General features: G+C 33.6%; 1 long non-coding RNA gene across 1 annotated transcript; it reads left to right on the plus strand.

Moving 5' to 3' along the window:
• The first annotated feature begins 4040 nt into the window (after positions 1–4040).
• LOC109116470 lies at positions 4041–7406 on the plus strand. Its single transcript, XR_002023969.1, has 4 exons — positions 4041–5108; positions 5646–5757; positions 6414–6501; positions 6596–7406. It is a non-coding gene; the product is annotated as an uncharacterized LOC109116470 (long non-coding RNA).
• Positions 7407–12693: the final 5287 nt, after the last annotated feature.

Genomic DNA, 12693 nt, shown 5'->3' on the forward strand with positions numbered 1-12693 from the left:
GATGCTGTGAGGATACAAAGAAAGCACTTAGGCAAGCGGTTACAGCAGAGGAGATCAAGGCAACACTGTTTTTCATACCGAACAATAAAAGTCTAGACCCGACGGAATCAACAAAGTGTTCTTCTACTCATCTTGGAAAGTGATCGAGTTCAGGAAATATTTGGATCTGAGAAATTGCTAAAGAAATTTAATGCCACAACTATATATAAGCCTTATACCAAAGAAACCCGAGGTGATGAAATTGTGCGACTTTGATCCAATCAATTGTTGTAACATCATCTACAAGGTAATCTCCAAAATCCTTGCCAGCCGATCAAAGCTTGTATTACCGTATGTCATTTCTCCCAACTAAAAGGGTCGACTTATGCTTGAAAACACCATGTTGGCTTCGGAAGTGATAAAAGATTACAATAAGGAGGTGGTGAGAAAGTTTGGCATTGATACGGTCTGTTTCTTAGACTTGTTCTGTTTTCTATATTGATGGAGAGTATCAGGAGGAGTTTTACAGGTTCTGAATTCCTTATAAAACATATTTTATTTCATAACACATAACAACATATGTAGAGTTTTTACAGAGGTGGTTACAACTGTATTACAAACTAAAAAATACAAACTGATAACTTCTTCTTGAACTTCCTTCAACGTTATCTACATTCTTCAAACCTTCTTGATGATGCAGAGTCTTATGGACACTTCCTTAATTCGCTAACATACTCCTTCTTGACCTTAAGACTTTGCACACATCCCTATCATATCTCTTAGCGCCTCGAAACGTCATGCATTAAACGATTTAGTGAATAAATCCGCCTTTTGTTCCTCGGTACTGCAGTAAACCAGAGAAACTTCTCCTTCTTGCTGAGCCTCTCGCAGGAAATAATACTTGATCTTGAAATGTTTGGTCTTGCCATGAAACACCGGGTTCTGGGAGATTGCAATCGCAGCTTGATTGTCAATAAAAATCTCGGTTGGTTCTTGGCTATCAACAGAGAAATCTTTCAGAATTTTCTTGAGCCAAATTGCTTGCTTTGATGCTTCAGTAGCTGCAACAAATTCAGCTTCTACGGTAGATTGTGCAACGATACCTTGCTTCCTCGAGCTCCATGAGAAACATGATGTTCCTAACGAGAAACAATACCCAGTTGTACTCTTCATATCATCACCTGATCCGCCCCAGTCACTCTCAACAAATCCTGTCAACTTGACTTCTGCATTTTTCCAGAATCTGATTCCCAGAGTATGAGTTCCTTTCAAATACCTCAATATTCTTTTTGCTGAAATCAGATGCTCCTTCTTAGCACAACTCAGGTACCTTGATAATGCACTAACGGCAAAGAGAATATCAGGCCTCGAAGCCGTTAGATACATCAAACAACCAATCAAACTTCTGTATATTCCTTCATCTACTGGTTCCCCTTCTTTGAATTTATGCAGTTTCGTTTTCTGGTCCAGAGGTGTCTTCATTGTCTTCGAATCTTCCATCTTGAATCTTTTCAGAATTTGCCTTGTATACTTCTGTTGACATATGAAGATACTCTCCGAAGTTTGCTGAATCTCCAGTCCCAAAAATTGAGACATGAGTCCGAGATTAGTCATCTCGAACTCCTTACTCATATAATTCTGCAGATTTTCGATTTCAACACTGTTATCACCTGTCACGAGCAGATCATCTACGTACAGGGAGACAATTGTGATTCCAACTTGATCCTTTTTCACATATAAGGTATGCTCACTCAAACTTCTATTGAACTTCAGCCCTGGAAGACATCTATCAGTCTTCTCATACCAAGCTCTAGGAGCTTGTTTTAAACCATAAAATGCTTTCTTAAGTAAATATACCTTACTCTCCTGCCCTAGCACAACATATCCTTCAGGCTGCTCAACATATGTCTCTTCCTTCAAATCTCCATTTAAAAAAGTTGATTTCACATCCATGTGAAATACTTTCCAATCTTTCTGTGCAGACAAAGCCAACAGGAGCCTGACAGTGTCCATGCGAGATACTAGTGCGAATGTTTCAGAAAAATCGACACCCCAGACTTGAAGAAATTTAATGCCACAACTATATATAAGCCTTATACCAAAGAAACCCGAGGTGATGAAATTGTGCGACTTTGGTCCAATCAACTGTTGTAACATCATCTACAAGGTAATCTCCAAAATCCTTGCCAGCCGATTAAAGCTTGTATTACCGTATGTCATTTCTCCCAACTAAAAGGGTCGACTTATGCTTGAAAACACCATGTTGGCTTCGGAAGTGATAAAAGATTACAATAAGGAGGTGGTGAGAAAGTTTGGCATTGATACGGTCTGTTTCTTAGACTTGTTCTGTTTTCTATATTGATGGAGAGTATCAGGAGGAGTTTTACAGGTTCTGAATTCCTTATAAAACATATTTTATTTCATAACACATAACAACATATGTAGAGTTTTTACAGAGGTGCTTTTTACAGAGGTTGTTACAACTGTATTACAAACTGAAAAATACAAACTGATAACTTCTTCTTGAACTTCCTTCAATGTTATCTACATTCTTCAAACCTTCTTGATGATGCAGAGTCTTATGGACACTTCCTTAATTCGCTAACATACTCCTTCTTGACCTTAAGACTTTGCACACATCCCTATCATATCTCTTAGCGCCTCGAAACGTCATGCATTAAATGATTTAGTGAATAAATCCGTCTTTTGTTCCTCGGTTCTGCAGTAAACCAGAGAAACTTCTCCTTCTTGCTGAGCTTCTCGCAGGAAATAATACTTGATCTTGAAATGTTTGGTCTTGCCATGAAACACCGGGTTCTGGGAGATTGCAATCGCAGCTTGATTGTCAATAAAAATCTCGGTTGGTTCTTGGCTATCAACAGAGAAATCTTTCAGAATTTTCTTGAGCCAAATTGCTTGCTTTGATGCTTCAGTAGCTGCAACAAATTCAGCTTCTACGGTAGATTGTGCAACGATACCTTGCTTCCTCGAGCTCCATGAGAAACATGATGTTCCTAACGAGAAACAATACCCAGTTGTACTCTTCATATCATCACCTGATCCGCCCCAGTCACTCTCAACAAATCCTGTCAACTTGACTTCTGCATTTTTCCAGAATCTGATTCCCAGAGTATGAGTTCCCTTCAAATACCTCAATATTCTTTTTGCTGAAATCAGATGCTCCTTCTTAGCACAACTCAGGTACCTTGATAATGCACTAACGGCAAAGAGAATATCAGGCCTCGAAGCCGTTAGATACATCAAACAACCAATCAAACTTCTGTATATTCCTTCATCTACTGGTTCCCCTTCTTCGAATTTATGCAGTTTCGTTTTCTGGTCCAGAGGTGTCTTCATTGTCTTCGAATCTTCCATCTTGAATCTTTTCAGAATTTGCCTTGTATACTTCTGTTGACATATGAAGATACTCTCCGAAGTTTGCTGAATCTCCAGTCCCAAAAATTGAGACATGAGTCCGAGATTAGTCATCTCGAACTCCTTACTCATATAATTCTGCAGATTTTCGATTTCAACACTGTTATCACCTGTCACGAGCAGATCATCTACGTACAGGGAGACAATTGTGATTCCAACTTGATCCTTTTTCACATATAAGGTATGCTCACTCAAACTTCTATTGAACTTCAGCCCTGGAAGACATCTATCAGTCTTCTCATACCAAGCTCTAGGAGCTTGTTTTAAACCATAAAATGCTTTCTTAAGTAAATATACCTTACTCTCCTGCCCTAGCACAACATATCCTTCAGGCTGCTCAACATATGTCTCTTCCTTCAAATCTCCATTTAAAAAAGTTGATTTCACATCCATGTGAAATACTTTCCAATCTTTCTGTGCAGACAAAGCCAACAGGAGCCTGACAGTGTCCATGCGAGATACTAGTGCGAATGTTTCAGAAAAATCGACACCCCAGACTTGAGCGTACCCTTTTACTACAAGCCTGGCTTTATACTTGTTTACAGAACCATCTAGGTTGAGTTTGGTTTTGTAAACCCACTTCACGCCAATCACCTTCTTGTTTGCAGGCCTCTCGACAAGTTTCCAAGTTCATGTCTTGTTGATCATGTTCAACTCCTCTTCCATTGCCACCTTCCACTTCTGATCCAGTTTTGCATCTTCAAAATTTGATGGTTCCATTACAGCAATATTGCACCTTTCATATATTTCTGCAAGAGATCTTGTTCCTCTCACAGGTTCATCATTTGCTTCTTCATCAATCTCGATCTGATATGTTCCTCCATCCTGTTGTTCTTGCTCTTCAACTTCTGTATCATCCCCTTGCTCATCATCATTTCCTGGTTCTGCATTTGTTCCAGACCATTCCCACTTCTCTGGTTCTAGAAACTTAACGTCCCTGCTTACGACAACTCGATTTGAGTTGGGTAAATAGATTCGATAAGCTTTAGAAACAAGACTGTAACCAACAAATATTCCTTTCTCTGCCTTTTCATCGAGCTTGTCTCTCTTAGCTTCAGGAAAAAAGCTGAAACAAATGCAACCAAATATTCTAAAGTTTGTACAGTTTGGCTTCTTCCCGGTCCATACCTCGAAAGGAGTCTGTTTCTGCAGCGCTTTGGTTGATAATCGGTTGAGAAGAAACACGGCTGTACTCGATGTTTCTGCCCAGAAACGTTTTGGCAGACTTTTCTCGTACAGAAGACATCTTGCCATCTCCATGATCATGCGATTCTTTCTTTCACTCACCCCATTCTGTTGCGGGGAGTAGGGCACCGAAAACTGATGTTTTATGCCCGATCCTTCACATATAATTCTGAATCTGCTGGAGGTGTACTCAGCTCCATTATCTGATCTGATGACTTTGATCCTGTTTCCACACTCATTCTCCACCTCGTTCTTGAATCTTTCAAATATCCCATCAACTTCTGCCTTAGCTTTCATGAAGAAAATCCAGCACATACGAGTGTAATAATCAATAAACGTTATGAAATACCTGCTATCAGTAAGAGACTCAATTGGCATAGGGTCGCAAACATCGGTATGGATCAACTGAAGTTTATTAATTGCTCTCCAGGTAGATGATTTGAACGGCAATCTTCTGTGCTTGCCGAGACGACAAATGCTGCAATCTCAAACATCTCTTTGATGTTCAGGTAATCCTTCCAGCATCTTGTTCTGGATCATGTAGGACACTCCCTTATTGTGGAAATGTCCCAGCCGTTTGTGCCAAAGATCTTCTTCCTGCAACTGTGTCTTCATAGCCTTATTCTCATCTGCACTTGGTATGAATGGAAAACTCATATTCTGCATCTTGATCCTGAACAACGTCGAGTTTGTATCATTTCCGATGATACACTCCTCGTTATCAAACACCACACGATATCCCTTACATATCAGTTGTGCAACACTTAACAAATTTTGATCAATCTTTGGAACAAATAACACATTAGTCAAGGTTTTCATCCATTCTGCGGTTTTAATATAAACATCACCTTTCCCTTCGACTGATATGCATTCTCCATTCCCGATTCTGACTTTTGATTTGAATGTTGTGTCGAGTTGCTTGAACAAGCTTTTATCTCTTGTCATATGGTTAGTGCATCCACTATCTATCAGCAATCCATGTTTGATAGAACTTGAGACAAAACAAGATGCAACTAACAAGTTTTCTGTATCTCCTGTTTCTGCAGTATTGGCCTGGAAATTTTGAGGATTCTTGCTCCTACAGAACCTCTCAATATGACCATACTTGTTGCAAGCCTGACACTTCACATTTGGGTTTCTCCAACATCTCCAATGAGGGTAATTTCTCTTGTTACAATGCTTGCATGGTTCTAAAAAATTCTGACTCGAATTTGCTTCCTCGACAGCATTACTAAACTTCTGTTTTTCTCCTTCTGGTTTCTGCCTTTGTTTCTTCTGTTTTCCTTTTTCTGAACCCTTGCCTTTAGCCTTTGCCATAAGAGCACCCTCTACTGACTCTTCCTTTCTCATACGTCTCCTCTGCTCTTGTGCCTGAAGTGCACTCAGAAGTTCTGGCAGTTTGATCTCAGACAATTCCTTTGTGTTCTCCAGGGAAGCAATAGTTGCCTCAAACCTCTCAGGAACGGACACCAGAATTTTCTGGACAATTTTGTCATCTTTGACTTTTGTACCCAATATCCTGATGTTATTTACTATGTTAACCAACCAGTCAACATAGTCCTTGACCAACTCATCTCCCTTCATCTGTTGGCGTTCAAATTCACACAGTAGATTTAGGACTTTCATACTCCTGATTTTTCCATCACCTTCATATTCGGTCTTCAGGAAATCCCACATTTGTTTGGCAGAATTCATGTTCATGATCTTGATGAGAATTGAGGGAATTACTGCGGCAAAAATGCGGGATTTTGCCTTAGACTTCTTAGTAACCCTTTCCTTGTTATTCCTCAGTTGATTAACTGTTGGATTTGCAGGGAGAGGAGGGACTTCGTAATCTTCTTCCACCGCTTCCCAGAGATCTGCACCTTCAAGGAACGCTTGCATACGAACTGCCCAAATCTGGTATTCTTCACCATTAAAGATCGGAGCATTCTGCACTGGATTCACGGTTGTTACTGTATCTATCGTCTGATCCATCTTCTCTCTTCTCACACAGGTCCCGAAAAGATCCTTTAAGATGCTCTGATACCATTGATACGGTCTGTTTCTTAGACTTGTTCTATTTTCTATATTGATGGAGAGTATCAGGAGGAGTTTTACAGGTTCTGAATTCCTAATAAAACATATTTTATTTCATAACACATAACAACATATATAGAGTTTTTATAGAGGTGGTTACAACTGTATTATAAACTGAAAAATACAAACTGATAATTTCTTCTTGAACTTCCTTCAACGTTATCTACATTCTTCAAACCTTCTTGATGATGCAGAGTCTTATGGACACTTCCTTAATTCGCTAACAGGCATGCTCAAAATTGACGTGAGGAAAGCCTTTGATTCGATGAGTTGCGATTTCGTCTTTATTGGTTGGAACAAAGTATGCATTACGTCTCTACTAGTAGGTTACTTCCCGAATTGTCGAGGATCTCCTCATTTTTGTCAGTGGAGGCACTTACGGGGCACTACAAGCTGCACTCGAGACGTGGTAATGTAACCCCATTATCACTCTCCTGCCATTTGTGGATGATATCAGCTTCGAGGGAAATCTCCCACGTTGTAGACATCTTCAACAAATTCCCGGGCCTTGCGGTAAACCTGGAGAAAACATAACTATTTCTGAGTAAAAGGATAGCGGATCAAGATGCACATTTTGCTATCTTAATTTGGTGTTTCCGATGAATGTCTCTTTACCCATCGGCTACACAAATACCCGAAATAATAGCAAATGAAATGTTACAGGAAATTTACCTTGGCATAAACTCCTGATAAGATGTTTTTTTTTCCTCACTTGGAAAGAAGTTTATTCCCTTTTGACAAATCAGTTCTCTTGCACATGGATTCATCATCACCATCATCATCATTTTTTTCTATCATCAACATCGTATCATTTCTTCATTTGCTTTTTAGGACATTTGGAACTTTTTAACAATAACATAATATTAAATATTAATTCTTATAAAGAAATATCGTATATAAATATTTACATTTTTACAAAAATTCCAAAATTATAAAACTTTATAGTATTATATAAAATTTTTCTAATTTAAATATTTATATAGAATTTTTGTAAAACTTTAGATATTAAAATACGATCTTCCCTTTTCTTTATAAATACTCGTAATTGAATATATTTACTAAATTTAAAGAGAATATACAGTTTTTTTTCAAAAAGAAGATGAATATTCTTAAATCTTAAAACCTAACTTTTAAGGTATTTATATGAAAATTTTATATTTTAAATATTTATTTGAGATTTTTGTAAAAATTTAAATATTTATATACGTTTTTTTATAAATACTCTTATTTGAAAATTCATTTAATGAGTTTAAAGAGAATCTACATTTTTTTTTTCAAAATGAAGGAGGATATTCTTAAATCTTAATAATATACAATAAAGTTAAAGCTATTTTAGAGCATTTGTTTGTATAATATATAATATGGTTTACTAGTCTCCTTCAAAAACTGATATATCATGCAATTGTTTTTATTTAATTAAATGAATTTGTTTTGATTGAGTTTGAGTGTATCTTATAATATATATTATAATGTTATAAATAACTATATTTGTTAAATATTATATTCATAAATTATAAAATACATTATGATTAGACAGATTATTAATATATTATTGATCATGGTATATTTTATGAATGGTATTCTTAAATCATCCACACACACACACACACATATATATATATATATTAGAACAAAGTAAGACGATTTATATGTGTCGATAAAAACATATTTCCATAATTTAAATAATTTTTCTATATTTCTAAAAATAATTATTTTTTTCTAAATAAGGTATTGACTATGGTAAGTAATCGCAATCGTGATGAATATGTGCGTTTACGATGTATTTATTGACGATTTTAGGCGATCAGTGCTGAATAGTAAAAAAATTACTGTTGGGAGCTATTGTAAATGATTACGATTTAGAGTGAATGGTTGACAACGATTGTGATTGCGATTTGATATTATAAAAAATTATATCATTTTATTGTATATAATATTATATTTTTTAAAATATTTTAATTAGTTTTTACTAATATTTGATATCAACTAATTATCAAAATATAAATAAATAATCATAAATTTTTAAAATATGTTTTTCATCCATTTAATATAATTTTTAATAAAAAATTAATTTTAATATTAATTTTTTTAAAATATTTATTGACAAAATAAAATAATATCAAATGTAATACCAAACAAAATTATTAATATTTTTTTGATAGTTTATGTATATATGTATGTGTATGTGTATATGTATATATGTATATATATATATGTATTTATATGTATGAGTGTATACATATATATACGTATTTATATGTATGCGTATGTGTATATGTATATATGTGTGTATACATATATATATATTTATATTTATTTATATGTATATATGTGTATGTTTGAATGTGTTTGTATATATATGTATGTATAACTTATGTATATAGTTAATTGCCGGTATACAAAAACATAGAGAGAACTAGAGGTGAACAAAATATCCGAAAAAACTGAGCTAATCCGTTATTCTATTCGTATCCGAACCAAAAATTCGGATATCCGGAGTTTACGAATCGTATACGGATATTTATTCAGAAATATTTGTCGGGTACAGATGAGATACAGATATCAAAATTGAATTATTCGGTATATCTGATGTGAGGTGTATTTTGTAATAATATTATTACATATAAAAATAATTTGGCATGGAGATTTAAAATGCTTAATATTTATATGTTTTTTAAGGAGAATAAAAAAATGTTTTATATATATTGAGGTATATGATGTTTAATGTTATGAATATTAAGATTTATTATGTTTGGTGTTTTGAATTTTGAATTTTGAATATATTTGTATGTGATAGATTATGATTATATTTGTATTTAAGTTGATTTAGAATGTTTAAATTATGAATTTTAAATTGTGAATATCATTTATATTAAATAAATTATATATTTTATTTGTATTTGATTTTGTTATTTAATTTTAATTCAAATTTTTATAACTTTGTAAGTCGGATACGGATATCCACAAATATTCGTGATTTTTACGGATATCTGAAGTTGTCGATATTTTAAAATTACAAATCGGATACGGATAATAAAATCGAATATTTGTACGGATCAGATACGAATATCTCAAAAATCCCGGATATTCGATCCATGTCCACCCCTAGAGAGACCCATGAACAAGTGATACAAAAATTAGAAAAAAGTGGATCTATCAAGACTAAGTTATGAAAGAAAAACCAATCCTACACAACTTGGTTTCCACATTCTACTTGTTTTTCTGAAACGACATCTGATAGGGATAGACGTTTCGATATTCGATTCGGGTTCGGTTTGAAAATAGTTTGATTCGAATCTTTTGATTTTACATAAGTATATAACAATCGGTTATTATATCATATTCGGTTCGCTTTGGTTTCGGTTTGGTTCGATTCCGATTTTTACTAAAAAAATAGATATGTTTAAGAAATATTCGGTTTTCGGATTTTTTTTTAAATTCAATTCGTTTTTGTTCGGTTTCTATAAATTCGGTTTTCTAAAATAATACCGTTTGAAAATTTTGGATTGTTTGGATTAGAAACATATCTTATTTTTCAATTTTGTACGGTTCAGTAAAAATAATCTATAAATTCAAACGAATAACCAGGCTAACTCCTAAATCTAGGGTTTAAAATAGGAAGAATCGTCTGTGTTCTTTCATGGTATCAAATTAATATCTATATTTTTTAATCAATTTTATATATTTGTTCGATATATATACAGAATACCATTTTTAGGAAGGATCGATCGGCCTGGTCCCGTAGACCCGAAGTTTATTTGGCCCAATTTCCAAAGTTCAAAAACTTAACGAGCCTTTTATTTTTTTAGACGGGTTTGGGGATTTTTTTATGTCCTAAATATTTCGAGAAAACAAATTTTATACTTTTAAAAATCGTGACAACATATATGTGTATATATATATATATATATATATATATCCATCAAATAACACAGTTTAGAACCTAAGCGAATAACTTACAGAAAAATGGCGTGGCAAAACAGTAGTACAACACACTCGTCACATTAGCCACAACATTGAATTAAACCTTAAAATAATAAATAATAATAATAATAATAAATAAAAATAAAAATAAAACAATTTTTTTTGGTAAAAATAAAACAAATATACGATACATATGCATACACATACATTCATATACAGATATATACATATATACATATACATATACATATATAGATGCATACGTACATTCATATGTGTATGTATTTGTAAATATGTATATGTATATATGTGTATATATATAATATGTGTATATGTATATATATATGGATATGTATATATACATATATTATATACGTATGTATATGTATCTATGTGTATATATATGTATTGTATCTGATAGAGTATATTGCCACGTCAATTTTTCGTATCTGATAGAGTATATTGCCATAATTTTTAAAGTATAAGAATATACTATTTATTTGGTAACAAATATATTTATTAATTTGATAACAGAAAAAAAATCAGAAAAAAATAAAAAATTTTGACTTAATTGTGGAATTAAAAAAGAATGAGACGAGGGATTTGTGCATTCGATATTGATTTAACTTTAATTAAGTCTTTAAAGTATAGATAGAAATTAGACTGTATTGCACAATTTTGTCACGTTTATCAATCCACACTACAAATTCAGATTTTGTGGAACATATAAATTAAATTAGATTCAAAATCACATCCATTACACTTTCACTATGGTCAATCATTCATTCTATAATCACGAGATTAAAATTCTATATGATTGATTGATTTTTATACGGATACTTGTAACTGTTTCTTGTTATATTTCCATAAAATGACATTGGTATTTTGCTTATAAAGGAATATTACTATATAAAAAAAAAATATTGCTATATAAGAATGGAATTGTCAAGATTACCATAAATTTCCGCATTCTTAATTAATGTTCCTTCCGCGTGCCAAACCGCGTTTTGATCATCCTACGCGCCTCGAAACTTCCTTATTTCAATTTTTTTTCCTTTATTTAATTCATCACTCATTATATGTTGATAATCTTAATTACTATTATCTAAAGTCTTCAAAATGTACCTCATAATCCATTTCACTACATGCCAATGTCCTTTTCCAAGATTATACATATACATGCTTATCACTCCAATGACATATGAAATGTTGGGTCTGGTACACATAATCGTATACATTAAGCTACCAACTGCATTTGCATATGAAATTTTCTCCATGTATTCATGTTCCTCATTTGTGGTACGAGATAAAACTGAGCTAATCTTGAAATGATGGACAAGTGGTGTACGTACTTTCAGGTTTTGACTTTTCATCTAATCCAAACCGTTGAATTACTTTCTTTAAATATTGCTTTTGCGACAGACAAAGCTCGCCCTTTTGTCTATCTCTTGTTATCTCCATTCCAAAAATCTTTTTTGCTTCTCCAAGATCTTTCATTTCAAATTCTTGATTTCCATTTACTTGCTTATTCAGCATTGTTAGCCCATCAAATGTGACACTTCTATTAACGATAATCTTCTTTGTTTCAAAACATCAAAGACAATATCTTTTAACCCTTGTGTAATATCCATGAACAACAACTTCTTAATTCCAGGATCCAACTTTGATTCCTTCACATGATAGTAAGCAACCGAACTGAATATGTTGTGCAAGGAATCATAATCATTAGCAGACTTGTCATACCAAACTTGCATGAGTGTCTTGTCTTCTATTGTAGTAGATGACAACCAATTGATTAGATGACTCGCATACATCACAACTTCAGCCTAAAATTGTGTGCCTAATCCAACATTATACAGCATATACCGAATCTTCTTCAGTAAACTTCAATTCATGTGTTCTACCGTCTCATCCTCTTGCGAATTGTTTCGAACGGTGAAGTGTCTGATGATGCTATCATCTTGATAGATTTTGGCTAGTGGGTTTGTATGTTCGGAGACTCTTGATCTTCATCCCAATTTGTTTCTCCACTATATTTTTCCATTTAAGGAAACAATTCAATACTTCATCCCTAGTTTTCATCACATACAC

This window comes from Tarenaya hassleriana, unplaced genomic scaffold, assembly GCF_000463585.1.
Source record: "Tarenaya hassleriana unplaced genomic scaffold, ASM46358v1 Cleome14, whole genome shotgun sequence".
NCBI lineage: Eukaryota > Viridiplantae > Streptophyta > Magnoliopsida > Brassicales > Cleomaceae > Tarenaya > Tarenaya hassleriana.